The sequence below is a fragment of the Micrasema longulum genome, unplaced genomic scaffold, assembly GCF_059751315.1.
Source record: "Micrasema longulum isolate JH-2025_06_02 unplaced genomic scaffold, ASM5975131v1 h1tg000394l, whole genome shotgun sequence".
Lineage (NCBI taxonomy): Eukaryota > Metazoa > Arthropoda > Insecta > Trichoptera > Brachycentridae > Micrasema > Micrasema longulum.
Window position 1 is genome coordinate 358,267 of NW_028277595.1, and position 9,883 is coordinate 368,149.

Genomic DNA, 9,883 nt, shown 5'->3' on the forward strand with positions numbered 1-9,883 from the left:
CTACAAAATAAACACCAAATCAATCAATATTTAATTGTATTTTTTTCATATTTCATTGTGTTTTTTTCATATTTCATTGTGTTTTTTTTTTCATATTTCATTGTGTTTTAATATTGTAGAATGGTATTTTAATAATTTGTATTTAAGCCAAATGGAATTATATTTGAATGTCGGCCTCGTCGTGTAATGGTCAACCCGTCTGCCAATCATGCAAGAGGTCTCGGGTTCGATTACTAACATGGTTGAAATTTAAAAATTAGTAGTATAAAAGTAAAAAAGAAGTAAAAAAAATAAATATTTTTAGGCGTTGCCTACTTCTTTTTTGATTATTCTCGGTCAGGTTTTCCCATTGGTCCATCCACGGCAAGCAAACCGAGAGTCTTCCATAATTCTCATACCATAGGTTGATTCATATGAACCAGTGATATCGTTCAAAGTAGTTAGTTTTTATTAAAATGTTTTTTTTTTTTTCCGTATATTTTTGAGAAACTTTGCTGTACAATTTAATGATGTAATAACTTATTTCAGCCAGATAACTTATCTTCAGACTGAATATGCCCATTAGAGGGTGAAAACGCTCATTGGGCAAATAAATAAGTGGAAGTATTTTAAAATTAATAACTTATATGCAAATATAAGTTATAACATGAAATTTCATCAAGAATTGTCAATAAATAATTGAAATAAAATGCAATTTAATGCTTCGATTTTTACCGCGCGCAAGAAAACATTTATTCTATCCAATTTCCCGTAGGGCTGAAGTTCCTTATTTTTTGATTTCTCTTTAACTTCACTAAAATTAGCAGATGGAAGTGTTGAAGAAATACGGCTGTTTAAACATAGGCAAAATAGTAAATGTTACACAGTGTGTATAGTGGTAAGTTAAACCAGCCCGTAAATGCCCGGACTTTCATATTCCCTTTTTCAAAATGATCTCCATCCCTGTTGTAATTTTTTAATTCACGATGATTACGTTTGCAAGGCATCAATCAAAACAAAATATGTGTAATTTAAACGGTTAAGACGAATATTACAAGTCGAGTTTGCTGGGAATCAAACCTGGAACATGGTTGGCGAAGGAACCAACCACTACACTACGAGTCGGATTTAATTCTACTCGATTTGCTATTTCAGGATTTTTACATGAGAGTATTTATTTATTTATTTAACACTTTATATACATATACAATTTATAAACGTAAAAGGGCGGGCATATTGCCTTAAGGCAATTTCTTCCTACCTACTCAAACGAGTGGTTAATGATAATTGTTGTTTGAGTTGATTTTCACAGAACCACCGAAAAATAATTATTGGATTACTTAATTATTATGTACTTATATCTAGGTACAAATTAATGATATTTTATTGTTGATTGCCTATAAAATAAATCACGGCTCGCCAGTACTATGTATATTAGGTACTAATGTTTTATTATTATTTATTATTTAACACTTTACATGCATATAAAATATATATATTGGCGAACAAAATGAAAAACAACATGGATTACTAAAAAGACTAGACAGGAAGCTGAGGAATATGTTTCATATATAAGAATGTAATTATAGTTTCCTGAAAATCCTTTTTCGTTTTATTGATGTAGATATGTTTTAATTTTTAATTTTTTTATTTATTTTAAATTTTTACACAATTGATGTGAAATTATGTACAATTATGTATGAATAAAAAATACACTGACACTCCGGAACGTGCCTGTGGGCCAGTGGAGTGGCTATATCCATTAAAATATATATATATTGAATGTACCTACCTATTGTATAGACATTTTGTTAACTATGTATTTGTATTGTATTTTATATTGGATTAAATAAATAAAATAAAAAAATAAAAAAAATATAAGGGCGGGCATATTGCCTTGCCTTAAGGTTATTTCTTCCTACCTACCCAAACCGTACAGTTTGAGAAAATTATAAATACATGGACATATTGAATCTTACAATTTTATACAAAAATTAAAAACAAAGATTAAGAAAATAAAAATAAATGAATAAATAACACTATGCTATGAAAAGAGGAGAGGGGATGGGAAGGAAAGAAGAAGGATAAATGAAAAGCTTAAATATTTAGATAATGACATATCAATCTTGACTTAAATGTAAATAAAGAAGGGGCGTCTCTAACATTAGTGAGTAGGTTATTCCGCAATCGAGCAGCTGCTACTGCGAAAGAGGAGGTCAGAAAATTGGAGCGATGAAAGGGTATTAAAAGGGTTCTCTCGTTACTAAAACGAAGAGATAGTCTGTGTTGTGATAGAGGTTAGAAGAGCTCTCTCAGATCAACAGGCAAAGTGGGATTATTTAAAATATTTTGAAGAAGTGATAGAATGTGAATATTTCTTCTATGCCTGATACTGAGCCAGTGTAGTTGCGTGCAATATTCGTTTATGTGGTCGAATTTGCGAAGATCAAAGATATAACGTATACAAACATTCTGCAATCATTCTAAATTATCAAGTAGTTCAGAGTTAGCAGCTGGATAACATACATCCGCATATTCAAGGAGTGGAAGAAGTAAGCTCTGGACTCATGTTTGCTAAACATTAATTGGCAAGAAACTCCGTCATCTTTTAAGTGAGTGCAAATTGCTATAAAGTTTACGACTAACTTCGTTAACCTGATCGTGCCACCCTAAATGCTTATGAATGAATATAATAATGAATCACTTATTTGTTTATAAATTTGTATAAACCACTTAATTTTTTAAAATTACACTTCGACCGGTTTCGAGGTTACTACCTCATCGTCAGGAATTCAACTAACTTATAATTACACGCGTTGCTATTTATATAATAAAATATTGTATGAAAGAGACAGAAAATTGAAAGAAAGAGAGAGAGAGAAGATAAAATAAATCATTACGGGAATAGTTTTAAAAGAGGACTCGAAGTTAAATTAAATTGATTATTTATTATTTGAAGTTTTTGATTATTGGCTTTACTAATTTCTGATCGTTCTGAATTATTTAAACGAAAACCATTTTTATTGTCATGCAAAATTTCTACAAAAAAATAAGTGGTTTATACAAATTTATAAACAAATATGTGTAAAATGTCATACCACAAAGTGAAAAATGTTTTTGATAACAATAATATAATAATGAACACCTAAGTTGTTCACTGAATTCATGAATGGAATTTCTGTACCATCTATTTTGAAAAGAGGAAGTGTGGAAAAATTCACTTTTGAGTACATTTTTTTACTACCAACAAGTACAATTTGGTTTTTTGTTAGATTTATGAGAAGTCCATGTTTTTTTGTCCTCGAAGAGATATGCTCGAGTGCAAGTGACATTACTTTATGTGTTTCAAAAATATCAACGAGAGTAGGGATCGAGTCGAAAACACTTCAGACATTGACGGATGAAATTAAATAAGGTTCTAGAGGTTTTTGATGTTGTTTTCATGAGAACTTTCTCAATTAAGACATTTTCCTCCTTAAGGCGGGGAATAAGATTTAATATTAGGCCTACTTTGGGTAGAAGCTATGTAAAGAAGAAAGTCAAGAAAATATGATGTATTTAATAATATTTTACAACAGAGATGAAAAATACTTGTATTCTGCAAATAAAAATATGAAAAGTGAAAATAAATCCCGGAAGAAAATGATGTTCACTGGTTCAATATCTTTAAATATTAGTAAATTCCTACCCCCCAATGTCCATACTCGAGTTCTATACAAACAACAATTTAAGGGAAATACTCGATAGCTCCAAATTAAAAATATAACCTTTAGAAATATGCGGTGTGTATGAAATTACGTATGGAGATTGTAACAGTGAATATATCAATTAGATCAATTTAAAAATCAGAGTTAACGAACACCGCCGTGGACTTTCTAGCATTAGTTTTTTTAAATTTGCAAACCATATTATGGAAACAAACCATTATTTTCATTCACATAAAATTAAACTTTTACATTACTACTATTACTACTACCATCACGCATTTCCCCGTAGGGGTAGGCAGAGAGAATGGACCACCACACATGTCTATCCTGGTCCATCTTCCACATTCATACATTTTGTCATACATGCCCTTCGGTTCTGTCTGCTTTTCATATGACCAGACTTAAGATTTTGGTTTATCTGATCATGCCACGTCTTTCTTGGTCGTCCTCGTCATTTCAAAAAATTATACTGTTTTTTCACCTTTCTGTAAAAATTTTATTTTTGGAGATTGGAGTTTCGCAAGTTAGTCAGACGATATATATTTGGCGGCCTCCGTGGTGTAGTGGTCAAGACGCTTGACTCACGCACGGAAGGTTCCGGGTTCGATTCCCGGTGAGAACTCAAAAATTAAAATGTGATTTTTCATTTCAAAAAATTAATTCTATTATGCAAATTTATAAAGAAGAAAAAATAAAAGAATTTGAGATGAATAAGTCACTCAAATACCTACATAATATTGAAGTTCCTAAATTCCACACAAGTCATGGTCAAAAAAGATTTGTCTTCAAAGGTGTAAAAAAATATAATAATCCCCACAATGAACTAAAAACTATTAAAAATAATATATCAATAAATAAATTTAAAATAAATCCAAAGAATTTTTTTGAACACGTGTAAAAACTACATTAAATATTAATTAGTATGAATGTCTTATTGTTTTATGTTTTTTTCTTTATATATCCTATGTTATTTTTTTTTCTCTCATGTTCTCATATATTTAGAATTATATAAACTTTTATAAATTAACAACTACAACAGTGTAAGTCACTCTCCAAGCACAAGAGTTAGTCTCTTTTTTTGGAGAATCACAGTGATAACATTTACTAGATGTATGAAGTAGATCTGTATAGAGTTTTAAAAAACATGTACCTTTTAGGAAATTTATTAATAAAAAATAAAATAAATATGTATTATGTACTTATACGTAGGTATAAATTAATGTTTTTTTGTTTGTAGATTACCTTTAAAAAAATCGTCGCTCTGCTATGCAGATGATACACAGATTTATTTTTATTGTAAACCTGGCGAGGAAAATGTGTTTGTTAATTTAATTAATGGATGCGTATAAATAATAGAAAACTGGATGTCTGCAAATAGACTAATATTAAACCTATCTAAAACGGAACAACTATTGATGGCTTCGGCCAGACGACAGAATTTGATTTAGGAATTCAGGATACACTACCCGATGTATAGAGTACCGCTTTACCCACCGTTGAACTACTGGGAGTCTTAACTCTGACCTCTCTCCTGATGCTAAAATTAGTAGAACGATAAGTTCATGCTTCTACCAGCTGAGACAAATTAAATGCCGGTTGATGCCGCCCGTCAATTAATAAATGCGATTGTAGTGTCTAGAGCCGATTCAATAATACAATTAATGGTATCTACGCAGGTCTAGTAATGAATAAAATGACTCGCCTACAGTCTGTTTTAAATGCCGCGCCGAGACTCATTTTAGGAATCTCTAAGTTCAGTCATATCACTCCTCTATTTCGGGAATTACACTGGCTACGTTTTTCATAGCAGGGGGTGGAATACAAATTCCGTTGGCTTATGTATAAGTCACTGCGCAACTCTCCTCTGGAATATCTAAAGAAACTACGCATTCCATAAGAACTAGCTGACAGAGGTATTACGCTTTTTTCAGTTTCAGTGCTGCAGAGCAGCGTTTATTTTATAATTAAAAAATACATTTAAGAATTTGTTACCCACTAAGTCTAAAGACTTGTCGATGGGACACATTTTTTATTATTTTTTATGACAGGTTTACATTACATTTATTTTATTTATATTTTACAGATTTATTTATAAACAGGCACTATAAAGTACTCGTATCTAGAAGATATTTCTTCAGTTCTTTATTTTCATTTGAAGATTTTTCAAGTTAATGATGGTTTGAGGGAGATCATTGAACAATCTTGGAACAACGCAATTTAATGTTCGTTCTCCGAAGTAATTTGTAATTCGGGGAACAGACAGGGAGCCCTTAGTTTTTAATCTAGTGTTGTGAGTGTGGGAAACTCTTTTTTTATATTCCGGATCAATAAAGTGATCTACAATCAATTTGTAGTCACAGAGTTGTTTTACCGGCAGGACATTACATAATTATACACCTTCGCCCATATGTTTCGCCTCACGGATTATGCTATTCGGTACAATCCCCTCAATAGTCTCACCTGAATATCATAAATTTTACCCAGATGAGACTGGAAGGTGAGACCCCAGACACGCACTCCGTAAGATATAATGGATTCAATGAGCGAGGTATATATGTATCTTAACGTTTTGAAAGGTAGTATGTTTTTAATTTCATAAATAACCTTAAGCCTAATCTGTCGCAGATTCCATCAATATGAACACCCCAGCTAAATTTAGAATCAATAATTGATCCTAAATATTTATGATTATTTACCACATCTATAATTGGACAATTACATTTATCTGATTCTATATTTAAATTTGAATTTATATGAGCTTGTATTTCTATTTCAAATTCACATTTAGTAATATATGGTGAGGATACATGAACAATTTTAGTTTTTTAGAATTTATTACTAAGCCATAGTCATGCGCCCATTTAATGAGATTTGAAAAATAATCTTGAAGCATTTTTTGGTCAGTTTTTACATTTGAATGGCTTATTACAAGGGCAGTATCGTCTGCGAATTGGAAGCAATTCGAAAATTTTACATGGTTTTCCATTGAATTATAATATATTAAGTAATGAATCGGTCCGAAGACTGATCCTTGAGCTGTTCCCGTAGACACAACTCTTTCATTACTATAATTTTCTGCAACTTTTACTTTCATGCAACGATTTTTTAGGTAATTTTCCATAATTTTACTACATATACCCCTTATTCCTGCAATTTCGAGAGATTTAACAAGTGTTTCATGGTTTAGCGTGTCAAAGGTATTTGAAAAGTCTATCATCAATACAAAAACATGTTTTTTATCATTAAGCTCCCCGTTTATATAATTTGAAAATCTAGAAAGTAGAAGCGTAGTAGTCTTTTTTTCCTAGAATCCATATTGATTTAAACAAAAAATATTATTTCTAGATAAAAATACATTTATACATTTAACAAGATATTTTTCAAAAACTTTATTTATAGTTGGGAGTAGAGAAATAGGACGATAATTTCTGTAGTCCGAATGTGATCCCCCTTTATAAATGGGTCTTACGATTGCAGTTTTAAGAGCATCTGGATAGGTTCCGTTAAATCAGCTACGTCTACGGCGAGAGGAATATTTATTATACCTCTACGCAAACAGCGCTCTAAATTCGGTGAACGCGCATTTGCGGTCGTAGGCCCTATGGTATGGAATGCTCTCCCAGAAGAAGTGCGAAATTGTGAGACTTAAATGATATTACGAAAAATCTTAAAATCCACTTGTTCTCAATGTCTAAATCATTTATTTAAATCCGTAACAAGTGATAACAAAGTAAATTGTTTTACTTAAATTACAAATTACAAATTCTAAAAGTTAAAATTAAATTTATTTATTTATATAATCACTTTGTAAAGCGCCCATGAGGTATTATATTACGAAAATGGCACTTTATACATTAGCAATAATAATAATAAAAATAGAAGTGTCGGCATTTACAGGGCTTATGACGTGTCATTAGCTGGTTATGTATTATGACATTCACCATTCTGCCATCTATATTCCTTTAATGACGTTTAGGTATGTAATTATAAAATTAGAGCTGAAAAACCGCCCGCGTAGTGTAATAGTCAGCACGTTTGCCTACCATGCAAGAGGTCTCGGGTTCGAATCCCAACAGGTTGATGTGAAATATTTATTTAAAAGGGTGCTTTACACTCGAATATTTTATAGTACCTTGACTGGTATATGAAGCGTTAGACTCATAATCTTGGCTTCATTTAACAAAAATGATCAACAATATTTTGAGTTTGTCCAAATTTTTGTAGACAAGGATTGGATTCAACTCCCTCGCGAGCTGTTTATATTAACATATTACAACAGAGATGAATAACATTTAAGAGAAGGTGATATGGAAGTCTAGGCATCTACAGGGCTTATGACCTGTCAATGGCTGGTTTAAGTCTATATTCCTTCAATTTTTTCATCTGGATGTTTGTGAAGTTAAAGAGCTGAAACCTTTATTTATGCGGGTGAGATTCTACATACTAGGCAACGTCTGAAAATTTTATTTTTTCAGGTGGAGTAGAGAGGATATAGAAGGAGGTAATGAAGAACACACCACAACACCCAACCCAATTGAGAAAAAAATCTTTCTTGGATTTTTTTCTTGCAACTGGCGGGAATCGAACCCGTGACGCCAGTTTCACAGATGGCCGTTTAACCAACTGCGCCACGGCGCCTGTCTTTTATATTCCATACAAATCTACTTTTATACAACTAGTAAATGTTATAACAGTAACTCTCCAAAAAAGGAGACTGACTCTTGTGCTTGGAGAGTGACTTACTCGTACACTGTTATAGTTATTTATTTATTAGAATTTATAAAATTATGAATATACGAGTACATAAGAAAAAAAACTTATGGGATATAATAGGAAAAACAGAAAATAATAGTACATTCATACTAATTAAAATATTTACACTAGTTCAAAAAAATTATTTAAATTAATTTGAATGTATTTATTGATATATGAGTTTTTTTTTTTTTTTTAATTTTTTTACATTTTTAATTTTTTAAATTTTTATTCCAGTAAAATGGCTATAAAGTGCAGAGCCAATTCTACCATATAAATATATAAACATGAACAAAAATATAACAATAAACATAAATATAACAATAAACATAAATATAACAATAAACATAAATATAACAATAAATATAAATATAACAATAAACATAAATATAACAATAAACATAAATATAAACATAAAATAAAATTTTATATTGCAGCATTTATGGTGGTCTTAACATATTACGTTCATTGGGAAGATTTTTGTAATTTTTGACACCTTTGAAGACAAAGCTATTTTGACCATGACTTGTGTGGAATTTAAAGATTTAAATATTATTTTGGTATCTGAGTGGCTTATTCATATGAAATTCTTTTATTTTTTCTTCTTTATAAATTTGTATTGATTACGTTTGTATATTGATTACGTTATTTACATTTTAATTCATTCAATTCTTGAAAATATTTTAATAAAATTTATTTCTCTAATTTTTTGGGAAGCTTATTATAAATTTTGATTTATAATAAATTATGGCTTTTTTGACAGTTCAATTTTATCACCATTATATGCCATGGTTTGCTTTATTATCTCTGCCGACCTTATCTAAAAATATATCCGATTTTGTTAAGATACCTGTCTGTGATTTAGTTGGATTCGTCTTTCCAACCGGAAAGTTAATAAATGTTACAAAGGGAAAGGGTAAGGAAATGCGAAGTCAAATCTACTGAAGCGAATAGTGGAATATAAAATAATCTTTAACTATCAGGAAATATGCTATAAAGTTCGGGCCTTCAGCCCTCGTTTCATCATATCTACAGGCTACAGTTGGCGTTAATGTTAATACAATTACAAATTTATAACTGATCGAAAATGTAAATACTACATTTAAACAAATCAAATATGCTCTGGTAACTCATTTTCAAATGCTGTCGGAAAATAGTCAGCGTTATCTCGCTAGAGAATATTAGGAGTCTGTACGGCCAGATAGTAAAAAGGGTCAACACACATCGAAATAAAATTTTAACGACTTTCGAACTTTTTGACTTGTTGTATATATTTATATAAATATATATATTTTTTTTTTAATAGAAAAAAAATATATTTGCCTTCTTATGATTTACCCAAATATTAAATTTTCAGGGACATTTTCAACGAGTTGTAAATAACTCACTATTAGAAAATGGAATCAAGTTGGGGTAGAGTGGGATTCGAACCACGGACCTTTGGT